Here is a 17,845-nt window from a genome sequence, read left to right as displayed (position 1 = left end):
GGAATGAACTCCATATGCTTAGAGTGGGAATGAACTCCATATGCTTAGACTGGGAATGAACTCCGTATGCTTAAGTCAACCCATTAAACGAGCGTACGGGAGCTCAGTCAGCCAGAAGGGCGGGATGCGCAAGCCGGGGATCGACCAGGTCCCCCTCTGCATGCTGCCGATCCTGCTGTCGCAACCCTCGATCTGGTCTGATCTTAGACTGGGAATGAACTCCGTATGCCTAAGCCAACCGACGAAACAAGCGGGCAGGCGGGCACTACGTCGGCCAGAGAGACGGGATGCACAAGCCGTGGATCGATAGGGTGGGAGGTCGACATAGACACATCTTCATATTTCTGCATGCCAATGCCTATTTTATGGCTTGTAAATTCATACAATGGTCCCTTAAGCCTTCACGTGAAGTTTCGTGGCAAGACGACTCATTTTCTACTTTTCACAATTTTCAAAACTTTTTACGGTTTGGGATTTTTTAAAATTTTTTCGGAAGGAATTTTGGCCCCAAACCTGGTAGACATGATCCTTGTATTTTTGTGACCATTTGAAAAAAGTGCCCCATTTCAGACACTTTAATGGCTATTGGCAGCAAACCTGTAAAATCTCAAATGCTCTTTAAGGGGGTGTGAGTTCTCGAGGTTCGATGAGGGATAGGGGGCCAATATAAAGGCCAAGTACCAGCACCCATCGCACAGCCCCCCGACCCCCCGATCGCCAAAACCACAATGCCGCCGTCAGGTTCTCCGATGATGCTCCGGCAATGGTGCCCCGACGAATAAAAGTGCCGCACCAGCACATGCCCGAGCCCAGCATGTACTGCCGCAACCCTTAGTCCGGTCCAATCTTAGATTGGGAATGAACTTCGTATGCCTAACTCAACTCACGAAATGAGCGTACGGGAGCTCAGCCGGCCATAGGGGCGGGATGCGCAAGCTGGGGATCGACCGGGTCCCCTTCTGCGTGTTGTCGATCCTGCTGTCGTAACCCTCGGTTTGGTCTGATCTTAGACTGGGAATGAACTTCGTATGCCTAAGCCAACCGACGAAATGAGCGGGCGGGCGGGCGGGCACTACGCCAGCCAGAGAGACGGGATGCGCAAGCCGTGGATCGATAGTGTGGGAGGTGGGCTTAGACACATTTTAATATTTCTGCATGCCAATGCCTTTTTTATGGCTTTTAAATTTATACAATGGTTCCTTAAGCCTTCACGTGAAGTTTTATGGCAAGACGACTCGTTTTCTATTTTTCACGATTTTCAAAAATTTTGCGGTTCAAGATTTTTTAAAATTTTTTTGGAAGGAGTTTTAGCCGCAAACATGGTAGGCGTGATCCTTGTATTTTTGTTGGCATGCACAAAAAAATTCAGCTAAAAACTCGATATGTACAAGATTTTGTGATCATTTGAAAAAAGTGCCCCATTTCAGACACTTTAATGGCTACTGGCAGGAAACCTGTAAAATCTCAAATGCTTTTTAAGGGGTTGTGAGTTCTCGAGGTTTGATAAGGGATAGGGGGCCAATATAAGGGCCAAGTACCAGCACCCATCGCACACCCCCCGGCCCCTCGATCGCCGGAACCCCAATGCCGCCTGTCAGGTTCTCCGACGATGCTCCGGTGATGGTGCCCTGACGAAGAAAAATGCGGCACCAACACATGCCCGAGCCCAGCATGTGCTGCTACAACCCTCAATCCGGTCCGATCTTCGACTGGGAATGAACTCCGTATGCCTAACTCAACCCACAAAACGAGCGTGCGGGTGCTCAGTCGGCCAGAGGGGCGGGATGCGCAAGTCAGGGATCGATCGGGGCCCCTTTGCGTGCTATCGATCTTGCCGCCACAACCCTCGATCCGATCCGATCTTAGACTGGGAATGAACTCCGTATGCCTAAGCCAACCGACAAAATGAGCGGGTGTGCTGGTAGGCACTACGTCGGCCAGAGAGATTGGATGCGCAAGCTATGGATCAATAGGGTGGTAGGTGGTTTAGGTACATCTTCATATTTCTACATGCCAATGCCTTTTTTGTGGCTTGTAAATTCATACAGTGGTCCCTTTACGTGAAGTTTCATGGCGAGACGACTTGTTTTCTATTTTTCACGATTTTTGAAACTTTTTATGCTTTGGGATTTTTTTAAATTTTTTCGGAAGGAGTTTTGGCCCCAAACTTGGTAGACGTGATCCTTGTATTTTTGTTGGCTTGTACAAAAAACTTTAGCTAAAAACTCGAAATGTACAAGATTTTGTGACCATTTGAAAAAAGTGTCCCCATTTCAGACACTTAATGGCTACTGGCAGCAAACCTGTAAAATCTTAAATGCTCTTTATGGGGGTGTGAGTTCCCGAGGTTTGATGAGGGATAGGGGACCAATATAAGGGCCAACTACCAGCACCCATCGCACATCATGTGCGCACCCCCTGGCCCCCCTGATCGTCGGAACCCCAATGCCACCGGTCAGGTTCTCCGATGATGCTCCGGCGATGCTGCCTCGGTGAAGAAAAATACGGCACCAACAAGTGCTCGAGCCCAGCATGTGCTATCGTAACCCTCGGTCCGGTCCGATCTTAGACTGGGAATGAACTCCGTATGCCTAAGTCAACCAATGAATTGAGCGTGCGGGGGCTCAACCGGCCAGAGGGGCAGGATGCGCAAGCCGGGGATCAATCGGGTCCTCTTCTGCTTGCTGTATATCCTGCTCCCGTAACCCTCGATCTGGTATGATCTTTGACTGGGAATGAACTTCGTTTGCCTAATCCAACTGACGAAACGAGTGGGCAGGCGGGCGAGCAGGCACTACGTCGGCCAGAGAGACGGGATGCACAAGTCGTGGATCGATAGGATGGTAGGTTGGTTTAGGCACATCTTCATATTTCTGCATGCCAATGCCATTTTTACGGCTTGTAAATTCATACAATGGTCCCTTAAGCCTTCACGTGAAGTTTCATGGCAAGATGACTCGTTTTCTATTTTTCACGATTTTTAAAACTTTTTGTCGTTCAGGATTTTTTAAAATTTTTTTGGAAGGAGTTTTGGCCCCAAACTTGGTAGACGTGATCCTTGTAATTTTTTTGGCATGGACAAAAAATTCAGCTAAAAACTCGAAGTGTACAAGATTTTGGGACCATTTGAAAAAAGTGTCCCCATTTTAGACACTTTAATGGCTACTGGCAGCAAACCTGTAAAATCTCAAATGCTCTTTAAAGGGGTGTGAGTTCTCAAGGTTTGATGAGGGATAGGGGGCCAATATAAGAGCCAAGCACCAGCACCCATCGCACATGATGTGCACACACCCCCCGGCCCCCCCAATCGTCGGAACCCCAATGCCGTCGGTCAGGTACTCCGACGATGGTGCCCCGACGAAGAAAAACACGGCACCAGCACATGCTCGAGCCCAGCATGTGCTGTCCCAACCCTCGGTCCGATCCGATCTTAGACTGGGAATGAACTCCGTATGCTTAGATTGGGAATGAACTCCGTATGCCTAAGTCAACCCATGAAACGAGTGTACGGGTGGTCAACCGACCAGAGGGGCGAGATGTGCAAGCTGGGATTCGACTGGGTCCACCTCTGTGTGCTACCGATCCTGCTGCTGCAACCCTCGATTCAGTCCAATCTTAGACTGGGAATGAACTCCGTATGACTAAGCCAACCGATGAAACGAGTGGGCAAGCGGGCACTACGCCAGCCAGAGAGACGGGATGCGCAAGCCGTGGATCGATAGGGCGGTAGGTGGGTTTAGGTGCACCTTCATATTTCTACATGCCAATGCCATTGTTATGACTTGTAAATTCATACAATGGTCCCTTAAGCCTTCACGTGAAGTTTCATGGCAAGACGACTCGTTTTCTATTTTTTACAATTTTCTAAATTTTTTGCGGTTCGAGATTTTTCTAAAATTTTTTCGGAAGGATTCTTGGAGCCAAACTTGGTAAACGTGATCCTTGTATTTTTTTTGGCGTGCAAAAAAAAATTCAGCTAAAAACTCGAAGTTTACAAGATTTTGTGACCATTTGAAAAGAGTGTCCCCATTTCAAACACTTTAATGGCTACTGGCAGTAAACCTGTAAAATCTCAAATGCTCTATAAGGGGGTGTGAGTTCTCGAGGTTTGATGAGGGATAGGAGGCCAATATAAGGGCCAAGTACCAGCTCCCATCACACATCATCTGCGTACACCCCCTCGGCCCCCCCGATCGTCGGAACCCCACTGCCGCCAGTCAGGTTCTCCGGTGATGCTCCGATGATGGTGCCCAGGCGAAGAAAAATGCGGCACCATCACATGCCCGAGCCCAGCATGTGCTACCGCAACCCTCGGTCTGATCTGATCTTAGACTGGGAATGAACTCTGTATGCTTAGACTGGGAATGAACTCCGTATGCCTAAGTCAACCCACGAAACGAGCATGCGGGCGCTCAGCCGGCCAGAGGGGCGGGATGCACAAGCCGGGGATCAGCCAGGTCCCCCTCTGCGTGCTATCGATCCTACTACCGCAACCCTCAGTTCGATCTAATCTTAGACTGGGAATGAACTCCGTATGCCTAAGCCAATCGACATAACGAGCGGCCAGGCGGGCGGGCACTACGCCGACCAGAGAGATGGGATGCGCAAGCCGTGGCTCGATAGGGTGGTAGGTGGGTTTAGGCACATCTTCATATTTCTGCATTCCAATGCCATTTTTATGGCTTGTAAATTCATACAATGGTCCCTTAAGCCTTCACGTGAAGTTTCATGGCAAGATGACTCATTTTCTATTTTTCACGATTTTTGAAACTTTTTGCGGTTTGGGATTTTTTAAAAAATTTTCAGAAGGAGTTTTGGCCCCAAACTAGGTAGATATGATCCTTGTATTTTTATTGGCACGCATAAAAAAATTCAGCTAAAAACTCGAAGTGTACAAGATTTTGTGACCATTTGAAAAAAGTGTCCCCATTTCAAACACTTTAATGGCTACTGGCAGTAAACCTGTAAAATCTCAAATGCTCTATAAGGGGGTGTGAGTTCTCGAGGTTTGATGAGGGACAGGAGGCCAATATAAGGGCCAAGTACCAGCACCCATCGCACATCATGTGCGTACACCCCCCGGCCCGCCCGATGTCGGAACCCCAATGCCACCGGTCAGGTTCTCCGGTGATGCTCCGGCGATGGTGCCCAGGTGAAGAAAAATGCAGCACCATCACATGCCCGACCCCAGCATGTGCTGTCGCAACCCTCGGTCCAGTCTGAACTTAGACTGGGAATGAACTCTGTAAGCTTAGACTGGGAATGAACTCCGTATGCCTAAGTCAACCCACGAAACGAGCGTGCGGGCGCTCAATCGGCCAAAGGGGCGGGATGCGCAAGCCGGGGATCGGGTAGGTCCCCCTCTGCGTGCTACCGATCCTACTACCCTAACCCTTAATCAGGTCTGATCTTAGACTAGGAATGAACTCCGTATGCCTAAGCCAATTGACGAAACGAGCGGGCGAGCGGGCGGGCACTACGCCGACCAGAGAGATGGGATGCGCAAGCCATGGCTCGATAGGGTGGTAGGTGGGTTTAGGCACATCTTCATATTTCTGCATTCCAATGCCATTTTTATGGCTTGTAAATTTGTACAATGGTCCCTTAAGCCTTCATGTGAAGTTTCATGGCAAGATGACTCGTTTTCTATTTTTCACGATTTTTGAAACTTTTTACGGTTCGGGATTTTTTAAAATTTTTTCAGAAGGAGTTTTGGCCCCAAACTTGGTAGACGTGATCCTTGTATTTTTTTTGGCATGCATAGAAAAATTCATCTAAAAACTTGAAGTGTACAAGTTTTTGTGACCATTTGAAAAAAGTGTCTCCATTGCAGACACTTTAATGGCTACTAGTAGCAAACCTGTAAAATCTCAAATGCTCTTTAAGGGGGTGTGAGTTCTTGAGGTTTGATGAGGATAAGGGGCCAATATAATGGCCAAGCACCAGTACCCATCTCACATCATGTGCGCACACCCCCCCCCGGCCCCTCCGATCGCCAGAACCCCAATGCCGCCAGTCAGGTTCTCCGATGATCCTCCGGCGATGGTGCCCCGGTGAAGAAAAATACGGCACCAGCACATGCCTGAGCCCAGCATGTGCTGCCACAACCTTTGGTCCAGTGCAATCTTAGACTGGGAATGAACTCCGTATGCTTAGACTGGGAATGAACTCCGTATGCCTAAGTCAACCCACGAAACGAGCATGCGAGCGCTCAGCCGGCCAAAAGGGTGGGATGCGCAAGCCGAGGATCGATCGGGTCCCATTCTACGTGCTACCGATCCTGCTGTCACAACCCTCAGTCTGGTCCGATCTTAGACTGGGAATGAATTCCGTATGCCTAAGCCAACCGACAAAACGAACGGGCGGGTGGGAGGGCGGGCACTACGTCGGCCAGAGAGACGGGATGCTTAAGCCGTGGATCGATAGGGTGGTTGGTGGGTTTAGGTACATCTTCATATTTTTGTGTGCCAATACCATTTTTATGGCTTGTAAATTCATATACTGGTCCCTTAAGCCTTCACGTGAAGATTCATGGCAAGACGACTCGCTTTCTATTTTTCACGATTTTCAAGCCTTTTTACGGTTCGGGATTTTTTAAAATTTTTTCGGATGGAGTTTTGGCACCAAACTTGGTAGACGTGATCCTTGTATTTTCGTTGGCATGCACAAAACAATTCAGCTAAAAACTCAAAGTGTACAAGATTTTGTGACCATTTGAAAAAAGTGTCCCCATTTCAAACACTTTAATGGCTACTAGCAGCAAACCTGTAAAATGTCAAATGCTCTTTAAGGGGGTGTGAGTTCTCCAGGTTTGATGAGGAATAGGGGGCCAATATAAGGGCCAAGTACCAGCACCCATCGCACTTCATGTGCGCACACCCCCCCGGCCTCCCCGATCGTCGGAACCCCAATGCCATCGGTCAGGTTCTCCGGTGATGCTCTAGCGATGCTGCCCCGACAAAGAAAAATACGACACCAGCACATGCCCGAGCCCGACATGTGCAGTCGCAACCCTTGGTCGGATCTGATCTTAGACTAGGAATGAACTCCGCATGCGTAGACTGGGAATGACTCCGTATGCCTAAGTCAACCCACGAAACAAGCGTGCAGGCACTCAACCGTCCGGAGGGGAGGGATGTGCAAGCCAGGGGATCAGCCGGGTCCCCCTCTGCGTGCTGTCGATCCTGCTGCTGCAACCCTCAGTTTGATGCAATCTTTTTTGAGTGAACCTCGTATGCCTAAGAAAATCGACGCAACGAGTGGCCGAGCGGACGGGCAGGCACTATGCCGACCAAAGAGACGGGATGCGCAAGCCGTGATTCAATAGGGTGGTAGGTGGGTTTTGGCACATCTTCATATTTCTACATGCCAATACCATTTTTACGGCTTGTAAATTCATACAATGGTCCCTTAAGCCTTCACGTGAAGTTCCATGGCAAGACGACTCGTTTTCTATTTTTCACGATTTTCAAAACTTTTTGTGGTTCAAGATTTTTTATAATTTTTTTGGAAGGAGTTTTGGCCCCAAACTTGGTAGACGTGATCCTTGTATTTTTCTTGGCATGCACTAAAAAATTCATGTAAAAAACTCGAAGTCTACAAGATTTTGTGACCATTTGAAATATATGTCCCCATTTCAGACACTTTAATGGCTACTGGCAGCAAACCTGTTAAATCTCAAATGCTCTTTAAGGGGGTATGAGTTCTCGAGGTTTGATGAGGGATAGGGGGCCAATATAAGGGCCAAGTACCAACACCCATCGGACATCATGTGCGCACACCCCCCTCGGCCCCCTCTATTACCAGAACCCCAATGCTGCCGGTCAGGTTCTCCGGCGAATAAAAATGCGGCACCAGCACATGCCCGAGCCCAGCATGTGCTACCGCAACCCTCGGTCCGGTCCGATCTTGGACTAGGAATGAACTCCGTATGCCTAAGTCAACCCACGAAATGAGCGTGCGGGCGCTCAGCCGACCAGAGGGGCGGGATGCACAAGCCGGGGATCGATCGAGTCCCCCTCTGCGTGCCACCGATCTTGCTATTGCAACCCTTAGTCTGGTCTGATCTGAGTCTAGGAATGAACTTCGTATGGCTAAGCCAATCGATGAAACGAGTGGGCGGACGGGCGGGCGGGCACTACGTCGGCCAGAGAGGCAGGATGCACAAGCCGTGGATCGATAGGGTGGTAGGTGAATTTAGGCTCATCTTCATATTTCTGCGTGCCAATGCCAGTTTTATGGCTTGTAAATTCATACAATGTTCCCTTAAGCCTTCACGTAAAGTTTCATGGCAAGACGACTCGTTTTCTATTTTTCACGATTCTCGAAACTTTTTGTGTTTCAAGATTTTTTTAAAATTTTTTCAGAAGGAGTTTTGGCCCCAACCTTGGTAGACATGATCCTTGATTTTTTTTTGTCATGCACAAAAAAATTCAGCTAAAAACTCAAAGTGTAAAAGTATTTGTGACCATTTGAAAAAAGTGTCCCCATTTCAGACACTTTAATGGCTACTGGCAGCAAACCTGTAAAATCTCATATGCTCTTTAAGGGGGTGTGAGTTCTGGAGGTTTGATGAGGGATAGGGGGCCAATATAAGGGCCAAGTACCAGCACCCATCACACATCATGAGTGCACACCCGCTGGTCAGGTTCTCCGGCGATGCTCCGACGATGGTGACCCAAGGAAGAAAAATTAAGCACCAGCACATGCCTGAGGCCAGCATGTGCTGCCGCAACCCTCTGACCGATCCGATCTTAGAGTGGGAATGAACTTCGTATGCTTAGACTGAGAATGAACTCCGTATGCCTAAGTCAACCCATGAAATGAGCGCGCGGGCGCTCAGCCGGCCAAAGGGGCGGGATGCGCAAGCAGGGGATTGGTCAGGTACCCCTCTGCGTGCTACCGATTTTACTACTGCAACCCTCAATCTGGTCTGATCTTAGACTGGGAATGAACTTTGTATGCCTAAGCTAACCGACGAAACGAGCGGGCAGGCGGGCGGGCGGTCACTACGTTGACCAGAGAGATGGGTTGCGCAAGCCATGGATCGATAGGGTGGTAGGTGGGTTTAGGCACATCATCATATTTCTGTGTGCCAATGAAATTTTTATGGCTTGTAAATTCATACAATGGTCCCTTAAGCCTTCACGCGAAGTTTCATGGGAAGATGACTCATTTTCTATTTTTCACGATTTTTGAAACTTTTTGCGGTTTGGGATTTTTTAAAATTTTTTTGGAAGGATTTTTGGTCCCAAACTTGGTAGATGTGATCCTTGTATTTTTGTTGGCATGCACAAAAAAATTCAGCCAAAAACTCGAAGTGTACAAGATTTGGTGACCATTTGAAAAAAGTGTCCCCATTTCAGACACTTTAATGGCTACTGCCAGTAAACCTGTAAAATCTCAAATGCTCTTTAAGGGGGTGTGAGTTCTCAAGGTTTGATGAGGGATAGGGGGCCAATATAATGGCCAAGTACCAGCACCAATCGCACATCATGTGTGCACACCCCCCGGCCCCCCCGATCGCTAGAACCCTAATACCGTCGGTTAGGTTCTCCGGCGATGGCACCCCGACGAAGAAAAATGCGGCACCAGCACATGGCCGAGCCCAGCATGTGCTACCGCAACCCTCGGTCCGATCCAATCTTAGACTGGGAATCAACTCCGTATGCTTAGACTGGGAATGAACTCCGTATGCCTAAGTCAACACACGAAACGAGCGTTCAGAGGGGCAGGATGAGCAAGCCGGGGATCGATCGGGTCCCCCTCTGCGTGCTACCGATCCTGCTATCGCAACCCTCGATCCAGTTGGATCTTAGACTGGGAATGAACTCCGTCTCTCTGGCCGACGTAGTGCCCGCCTGCCCGCCCGCCCGCTCGTTTCATCGATTGGCTTTGGCATACGGAGTCCATTCCCAGTCTAAGATTGGACCGGACTGAGGGCTGTGGCAGTAGGATTGGCAGCACGCAGAGGGGGACCCGGCCGATCCCCGGCTTGCGCATCCCGCCCCTCTGGCCGGCTGAGCGCCCGCACGCTCATTTCGTGGCTTGACTTAGGCATACGGAGTTCATTCCCAGTCTAAGCATATAGAGTTCATTCCCAGTCTAAGATCGAACTGGACCGAGGGTTGCGACAGCACATGCTGGGCTCGAACATGTGCTGGTGCCACATTTTTCTTCTCCGGGGCACCGTCGCCGGAGCATCGTCGAAGAACCTGACCTACAGCATTAGGGTTACGGCGATTGCGGGTGCCGGGGCGTGTGCACACATGATGTGCGATGGGTGGTGGTACTTGGCCCTTATATTGGCCCCCTATCCCTCATCAAACCTCGAGAACTCACACCCCCTTAAAGAGCATTTGAGATTTTACAGGTTTGCTACCAATAGCCATTAAAGTGTCTGAAATGGGGACACTTTTTTCAAATGGTCACAAAATCTTGTACACTTCGAGTTTTTAGCTGAATTTTGTTGTGCATGCCAAAAAAAATACAAGGATCACGTCTACCAAGTTTGGGGCCAAAACTCCTTTCAAAAAAATTTTAAAAAATCCTGAAACTCAAAAAGTTTCAAAAATCATGAAAAATAGAAAACGAGTCGTCTTGCCATGAAACTTCATGTGAAGGCTTAAGGGACCATTGTATGAATTTACAAGCCATAAAAATGGCATTGTCATGCAGAAATATGAAGATGTGCCTAAACCCACCTACCACCCTATCGATCCACAGCTCACGCATCCCATCTCTCTGGCCGGTGTAGTGCCCGCCCGCCCGCCCGCCCGCTCGTTTAATCGGTTGGCTTAGGCATACGGAGTTCATTCCTTGTCTAAGATTAGACCAGACTTAGGGCTGCGGCAGTAGGATCGACAGCACGCGGAGGGGGACCCGACCGATCCCCGGCTTGCGCATCCCGCCCCTCTGGCCGGCTGACCGCCCGCAGGCTTGTTTCATGGGTAGACTTAGGCATACGGATTTCATTCCCAATCTAAGCATACAGAGTTCATTGCTAGTCTAAGATCGGACCGAACCGAAGGTTACGGTAGCACATGCTGGGCTCGGGCATGTGCTGGTGCCGTATTTTTCTTCACCAGGGCACCATCGCCGGAGCATCACCGGAGAACCTGACCGGCGGCGTTGGGGTTTCGGTGATGGGGGGCTGGGGGGGTTGTGCGCACATAATGTGCGATGGGTGGTGGTACCTGGCCCTTATATTTCCCCCTATCCCTCATCAAACCTCGAGAACTCACACCCCCTTAAAGAGCATTTGAGATTTTACAGGTTTGCTGCCAGTAGCCATTAAAGTGTCTAAAATGGGGACACTTTTTTCAAATGGTCACAAAATCTTGTACACTTCGAGTTTTTAGCTGAATTTTTTTGTGCATGCAAAAAAAAATACAAGGATCATGTGTACCATGTTTGGGGCTAAAATTCCTTCCGAAAAAATTTTAAAAAATCCCGAACCACAAAAAGTTTTGAAAATTGTGAAAAATATAAAACGAGTCGTCTGGCAATGAAACTTCACGTGAAGGCTTAAGGGACCATTGTATGAATTTACAAGCCATAAAAATGGCATTGGCATGTAGAAATATGAAGATGTGCCTAAACCCACCTACCACCCTATCGATCCATGGTTGTGCATCCCGTATCTCTGGCTGGCATAGTGCCCGCCCGCTCGTTTCGTCGGTTGGCTTAGGCATACGAAGTTCATTCCCAGTCTAAGATTAGACCCGACCGAGGGTTGCGGCAGCAAGATTGGTAGCACGCAGAGGGGGACCCGGCTGATCCCCGGCTTGTGCATCCCGCCCCTCTGGTCGGTTGAGCACCCGCACGCTCGTTTCGTGGGTTGACTTAGGCAAATGGAGTTCACTCCCAGTCTAAGCATACGGAGTTCATTCCCAATCTAAGATCCACCAGACCGAGGGTTGTTTGCAGCACATGCTGGGCTCGGGCATGTGCTGGTGTTGCATTTTTCTTCACCGGGGCACCATCGCCGGAGCATCGCCAGAGAACCTGACCGATGGCATTGGGGTTCCGATGATCGGGGGCATCGGGGGGTGTGCGCACATGATGTATGATGGGTGCTGGTACTTGGCCCTTATATTGGCCCCCTATCCCCCATCAAACCTCGAGAACTCATACCCCCTTAAAGAGCATTTGAGATTTTACAGGTTTGCTACCAGTAGCAATTAAAGTGTCTGAAATGGGGACACTTTTTTCAAATGGTCACAAAATCTTGTACACTTCGAATTTTTAGCTGAATTTTTTTTTGCACCCCTACAAAAATACAAGGATCACGTCTACCAAGTTTGGGGCCAAAACGCCTTCCAAAAAAATTTTAAAAAATCCCATACCGCAAAAAGTTTTAAAAATCATGAAAAATAGAAAACGAGTCGTCTTGCCATGAAACTTCACGTGAAGGCTTAAGGGACCATTGTATAAATTTACAAGCCATAAAAATGGCATTGGCACATAGATATATGAAGATGTGCCTAAACCCACCTACCACCCTATCGATACACAACTTGCACATCCCGTCTCTCTGGCCGACGTAGTGCCCTCACGCCCAACCGCCCGCTCGTTTGATCGGTTGGCTTAGGCATACAGAGTTGATTCCCAGACTAAGATTGGACCAAACCGAGGGTTGCGATAGTAGGATCGATAGCACATAGAGGGGGACCCGACCGATCGCCGGCTTGCGCATCCCACCCCACTGGCCGGCTGAGCGCCCACACGCTCATTCCGTTGGTTGACTTAGGCATACGGAGTTCATTCCCAGTCTAAGCATATTCATTCCCAGTCCAAGATCAGACCAGACCGAGGGTTGTGGCAGCACATGCTCGGCTCGGGCATGTGCTGGTGCCACATTTTTCTTTGCCAGGGCACCATCGTCAGAGCATCGCTGGAGAACTTGACCGGTGGCATTGGGGTTCCGATGATCGAGGGGGCTGGGGGTTGGCTGTACATGAAGTGCGATGGGTGCCGGTACTTGGCCCTTATATTGGGCCCCTACCCCTCATCATACCTCAAGAACTCATACCCCCTTAAAGAGCATTTGAGATTTTACAGGTTTGCTGCCAGTAGCCATTAAAGTGTCTGAAATGGGGACACTTTTTTCAAATGGTCACAAAATCTTGTACACTAGGAGTTTTTAGCTGAATTTTTTTGTACATGCCAACAAAAATACAAGGATCTTGTCTACCAAGTTTGGCACCAAAACTCCTTCTGGAAAAATTTTAAAAAATCTTGAAACGCAAAAAGTTTCAAAAATCGTAAAAAATAGAAAACGAGTCGTCTTGCCATGAAACTTCACGTGAAGGCTTAAAGGACCACTGTATGAATTTACAAGCCATAAAAATGGCATTGGCATGCAGAAATATGAAGATGTGCCTAAACCCACCTACCACCCTATCGATCCATGGCTTGCACATCCCATCTCTCTGGCCGACATAGTGCCTGCCCGCTCGCTCATTTCGTCGGTTGGCTTAGGCATATGGACTTCATTCCCAGTCTAAGATCAGATCAGACTGAGGGTTACGGCAGCAGGATTGGTAGCACGCAGAGGGGGACCCGATCGATCCCCGGCTTGCGCATCCCGCCCCTCTGGCAGGCTGAGCGCCCGCACGCTCGTTTCTTGGGTTGACTTAGGCATACTTAGTTCATTTCCAGTCTAAGCATACGAAGTTCATTCCCAGTCTAATATCGGACCGGACCGAGGGTTACAGTAGCACATGCTGGGCTCGAGCATGTGATGGTGCCGCATTTTTCTTCGTCGGGGCACCATCGTAGGAGTATCACCGGAGAACCTGACCGGTTGAATTTGGGGTTCCGGTGATTAGGGGGGCCGGGGGTGGGTGTGCGCAAATGATGTGCGATGGGTGCTGGTACTTGGCCCTTATATTGGCCCCCTATCTCTCATCAAACCTCAAGAACTCACACCCCCTTAAATAGCATTTGAAATTTTACAGGTTTGCTGCCAGTAGCCCTTAAAGTGTCCGAAATGGGGACACTTTTTTCAAATGGTCACAAAATTTTGTACACTTCGAGTTTTTGGCTGAATTTTTTTGTGCATGCCAACAAAAATACAAGGATCAGGTCTACCAAATTTGGGGCCAAAACTCCCTCTGAAAAAATTGTGAAAATTCCCGAACCGTAAAAATTTTCAAAAATCGTGAAAAATAGAAAACGAGTCGTCTTGCCATGAAACTTCACGTGAAGGCTTAAGGGACAATTGTATGAATTTACAAGCCATAAAAATGGCATTGGCATGAAAAAATATGAAGATGCACCTAAACCCACCCACCACCCTATCGATCAACAGCTTGCGCATCCCGTCTCTCTAGCCGACATAGTGCCCGCTCGCCCGCCCGCCCGCCAACCTGCTTGTTTCGTCGGTTGGCTTAGGCATACAGAGTTCATTCCCAGTCTAAGATCAGACTGGACCAAGGGTTGCGGCAGCAGGATCGTTAACACGTAGAGTGGGACCCAGCTGATCCCCGACTTGCGCATCCCGCCCCTCTGGCCGGCTGAGCACAAGCACGCTCGTTTCGTGGGTTGACTTAGGCATACGGAGTTCATTCCCAGTCTAAGCATACGAAATTCATTCCCAGCCTAAGATCAGACCGGTCTGAGGGTTACGAGAGCACATGCTGGGCTCGGGCATGTGCTGGTGCCACATTTTTCTTTACCGGGGCACCATCGACGGAGCATCACCGGAGAACCTGACAGGCGACAATGGGGTTCCGGCGATCGGGGGGCAGGGGGTGTCCACACATGATGTGCGATGGGTGCTGGTACTTGACCCTTATATTGGCCCCCTATCCCTCATCAAACCTTAAGAACTCACACCCCCTTAAAGAGCATTTGAGATTTTATCGGTTTGCTGCCAGTAGCCATTAAAGTGTCTGAAATGGGGATACTTTTTTCAAATGGTCACAAAATCTTGTACAGTTCGAGTTTTTAGGCGAATTTTTTATGCATGCCAACAAAAATACAAGGATCACGTCTGCCAAGTTTGGGGCCAAAAATCCTTTTGAAAAAATTTTAAAAAATCCCGAACGGCAAAAAGTTTCAAAAATCGTGAAAAATAAAAAACGAGTCGTCTTGCCATGAAACTTCACGTGAAGGCTTAAGGGACCATTGTATGAATTTCCAAGCCATAAAACTGGTATTGGCAAGCAGAAATATGAAGATGTGCCTAAATCCACCTACCACCCTATCGATCCACGGCTTGCGCATCCCGTCTCTTTAGCAGGAGTAGTGCCCGCCCACCCGTCCGCCCACTCATTTCGTCAATTGGCTTAGGTATACGGAGTTCATTCCCAGTCTAAGATCAGACCGGACCGAGGGTTACAGTAATAGGATCGATAGCACACAAATGGGGACCTGGCCAATCCCCGGCTTGTGCATCCCGCCCCTTTGGCTGACTGAGTGCTCGCACGCTAATTTCATGGGTTGACTTAGGCATACAGAGTTCATTCCCAGTCTAAGCATGCGAAGTTCATTCCCAGTCTAAGATCAGATCAGACCGAGGGTTGCAGCAGCACATGTTGGGCTCGAGCATGTCCTGGTGCCTCATTTTTCTTCATCGGGGGAACATCGCTGGAGCATCGCTAGAGAACCTGACCGACGGCATTGTGTTCTGGCAATTGGGGGGGCCGGGGGCGGTGTGCACACATGATGTGCAATAGGTGCTGGTACTTGGCCCTTATATTGGCCCCCTATCCCTAATCAAACCTCGAGACCTCACACCCCGTTAAAAAGCATTTGAGATTTTACAGGTTTGTTGCCAGTAGCCATTAAAGTGTCTGAAATGGGGACACTCTTTTCAAATGGTCACAAAATCTTGTACACTTCAAGTTTATAGCAAAAATTTTTTGTGCGCGCCAAAAAAAATACAAGGATCACGTCTACCAAGTTTGGGGCCTAAACTCCTTCCGAAAAAATTTTAAAAAATCCCGAATCGTAAAAAGTTTTGAAAATTGTGAAAAATAAAAAACGAGTCATCTTGCCATAAAACTTCACGTGAAGGCTTAAGGGACCATTGTATGAATTTACAAGCCATAAAAATGGCATTGCACATAGAAATATGAAGATGTGCCTAAACCTACCTACCACCCTATCGATCCATGGCTTGCGTATCCCATCTCTCTGGCTGGCGTAGAGCCCGCCCGCCCGTCAGCTCGTTTCGGCGGTTGGCTTAGGCATACGGAGCTCATTCCCAGTCTAAGATTAGACCGGACTGAAGGTTGTGGTAGCAAGATCGGCAGCATGTAGAGGGGGACCCGGCCGATCCTCGACTTTCGCATTCTGCCCCTCTGGTCGACTGAGCACCCGCACGCTCGTTTCGTGTGTTGACTTAGGCATACAGAGTTCATTCCCAGTCTAAGCATACGGAGTTCATTCCCAGTCTAAGATCGGACTGGACCGAGGGTTGCGGCAGCACATGCTGGGCTCAAGCATGTGTTGGTGCCGCATTTTTCTTCATCGGGGCACCATCGTCGGAGCATCCCCGGAGAACCTGACCGGCGGCATTGGGGTTTCGATGATCGGGGGGGCCGAAGGGGTGTGCTCAGACGATTTGCGGTGTGTGCTGGTACTGGGCCCTTATATTGGCCCCCTATCCCTCATCAAACCTCAAGAACTCACACCCCATTAACGAGCATTTGAGATTTTACAGGTTTGCTGCCAGTAACCATTAAAGTGTCTGAAATGGGACACTTTTTTCAAATGGCCACAAAATCTTGTACACTTTGAGTTTTTAGCTGAATTTTTTTGTGCATGCAAACTAAAATACAAGGATCCCATCTACCAAGTTTGGGGCCAAAACTCCTTAAGAAAAAATTTTAAAAAATCTTGAACCGTAAAAAGTTTCAAAAATCGTGAAAAATAGAAAATGAGTCGTCTTGCCATGAAACTTCACGTGAAGGCTTAAGGGACCATTGTATGAATTTACAAGCCATAAAAATGGCATTGGCATGCAGAAATATGAAGATGTGCTTAAACCCACCTACCACCCTATCGATGCACGGCTTCGCATCCCGTCTCTCTGGCCGGCGTAGTGCCTGCCTGCCTGCCCGCCCGCTCGTTTCGTCAGTTGGCTTAGGTGTATGGAGTTCATTCCCAGTCTAAGATTGGACTGGACCAAGGGTTACAGCAGCAGGATCGGCAGCACGCAGAGGGGGACCCAGTCGATCCCCGGCTTGTGCATCCCGTACCTCTGGTCGACTGAGCACCCGCACACTCGTTTCGTGGGTTGACTTAGGCATACGGAGTTCATTCCCAGTCTAAGCCTACGGAGTTCATTCCCGATTTAAGATTGGACCAGATCGAGGGTTGCGGCAGCACATGCTGGGCTCGGGCATGTGTTGGTGCCATATTTTTCTTCATCGGGGCACCATCGTCGGGGAACCTGACCGGCGGCATTGGGGTTCTGACGATCAGGGGGGTCGGGGGGGTGTGCGCACATGATGTGCGATGGGTGCTGGTACTTGGCCCTTATATTGGCCCCCTATCCCTCATCAAACCTTGAGAACTCACACCCCCTTAAAGAGCATTTGAGATTTTACAGGTTTGCTGCCAGTAGCCATTAAAGTGTCTGAAATGGGGACACTTTTTTTAAATGGTCACAAAATCTTGTACACTTCGAGTTTTTAGTTGAATTTTTTTGTGCATGCCAAAAAAAATACAAGGATCACATCTAGCAAGTTTGGGGCCAAAACTCCTTCCGAAAAAATTTTGAAAAAATCCCGAACCGTAAAAAGTTTCAAAAATCTTGAAAAATAGAAAATGAGTCGTCTTGCCATGAAACTGCACGCGAAGGCTTAAGGGACCGTTGTATGAATTTACAAGC

The sequence above is a fragment of the Durio zibethinus genome, chromosome 5, assembly GCF_047325235.1.
Source record: "Durio zibethinus cultivar Kanyao isolate XHJ-2024 chromosome 5, ASM4732523v1, whole genome shotgun sequence".
Classification (NCBI taxonomy): Eukaryota; Viridiplantae; Streptophyta; class Magnoliopsida; order Malvales; family Malvaceae; genus Durio; species Durio zibethinus.
The sequence above is the reverse complement of the archived record's forward strand: the minus strand, read 5'-3'. Positions refer to the sequence as shown.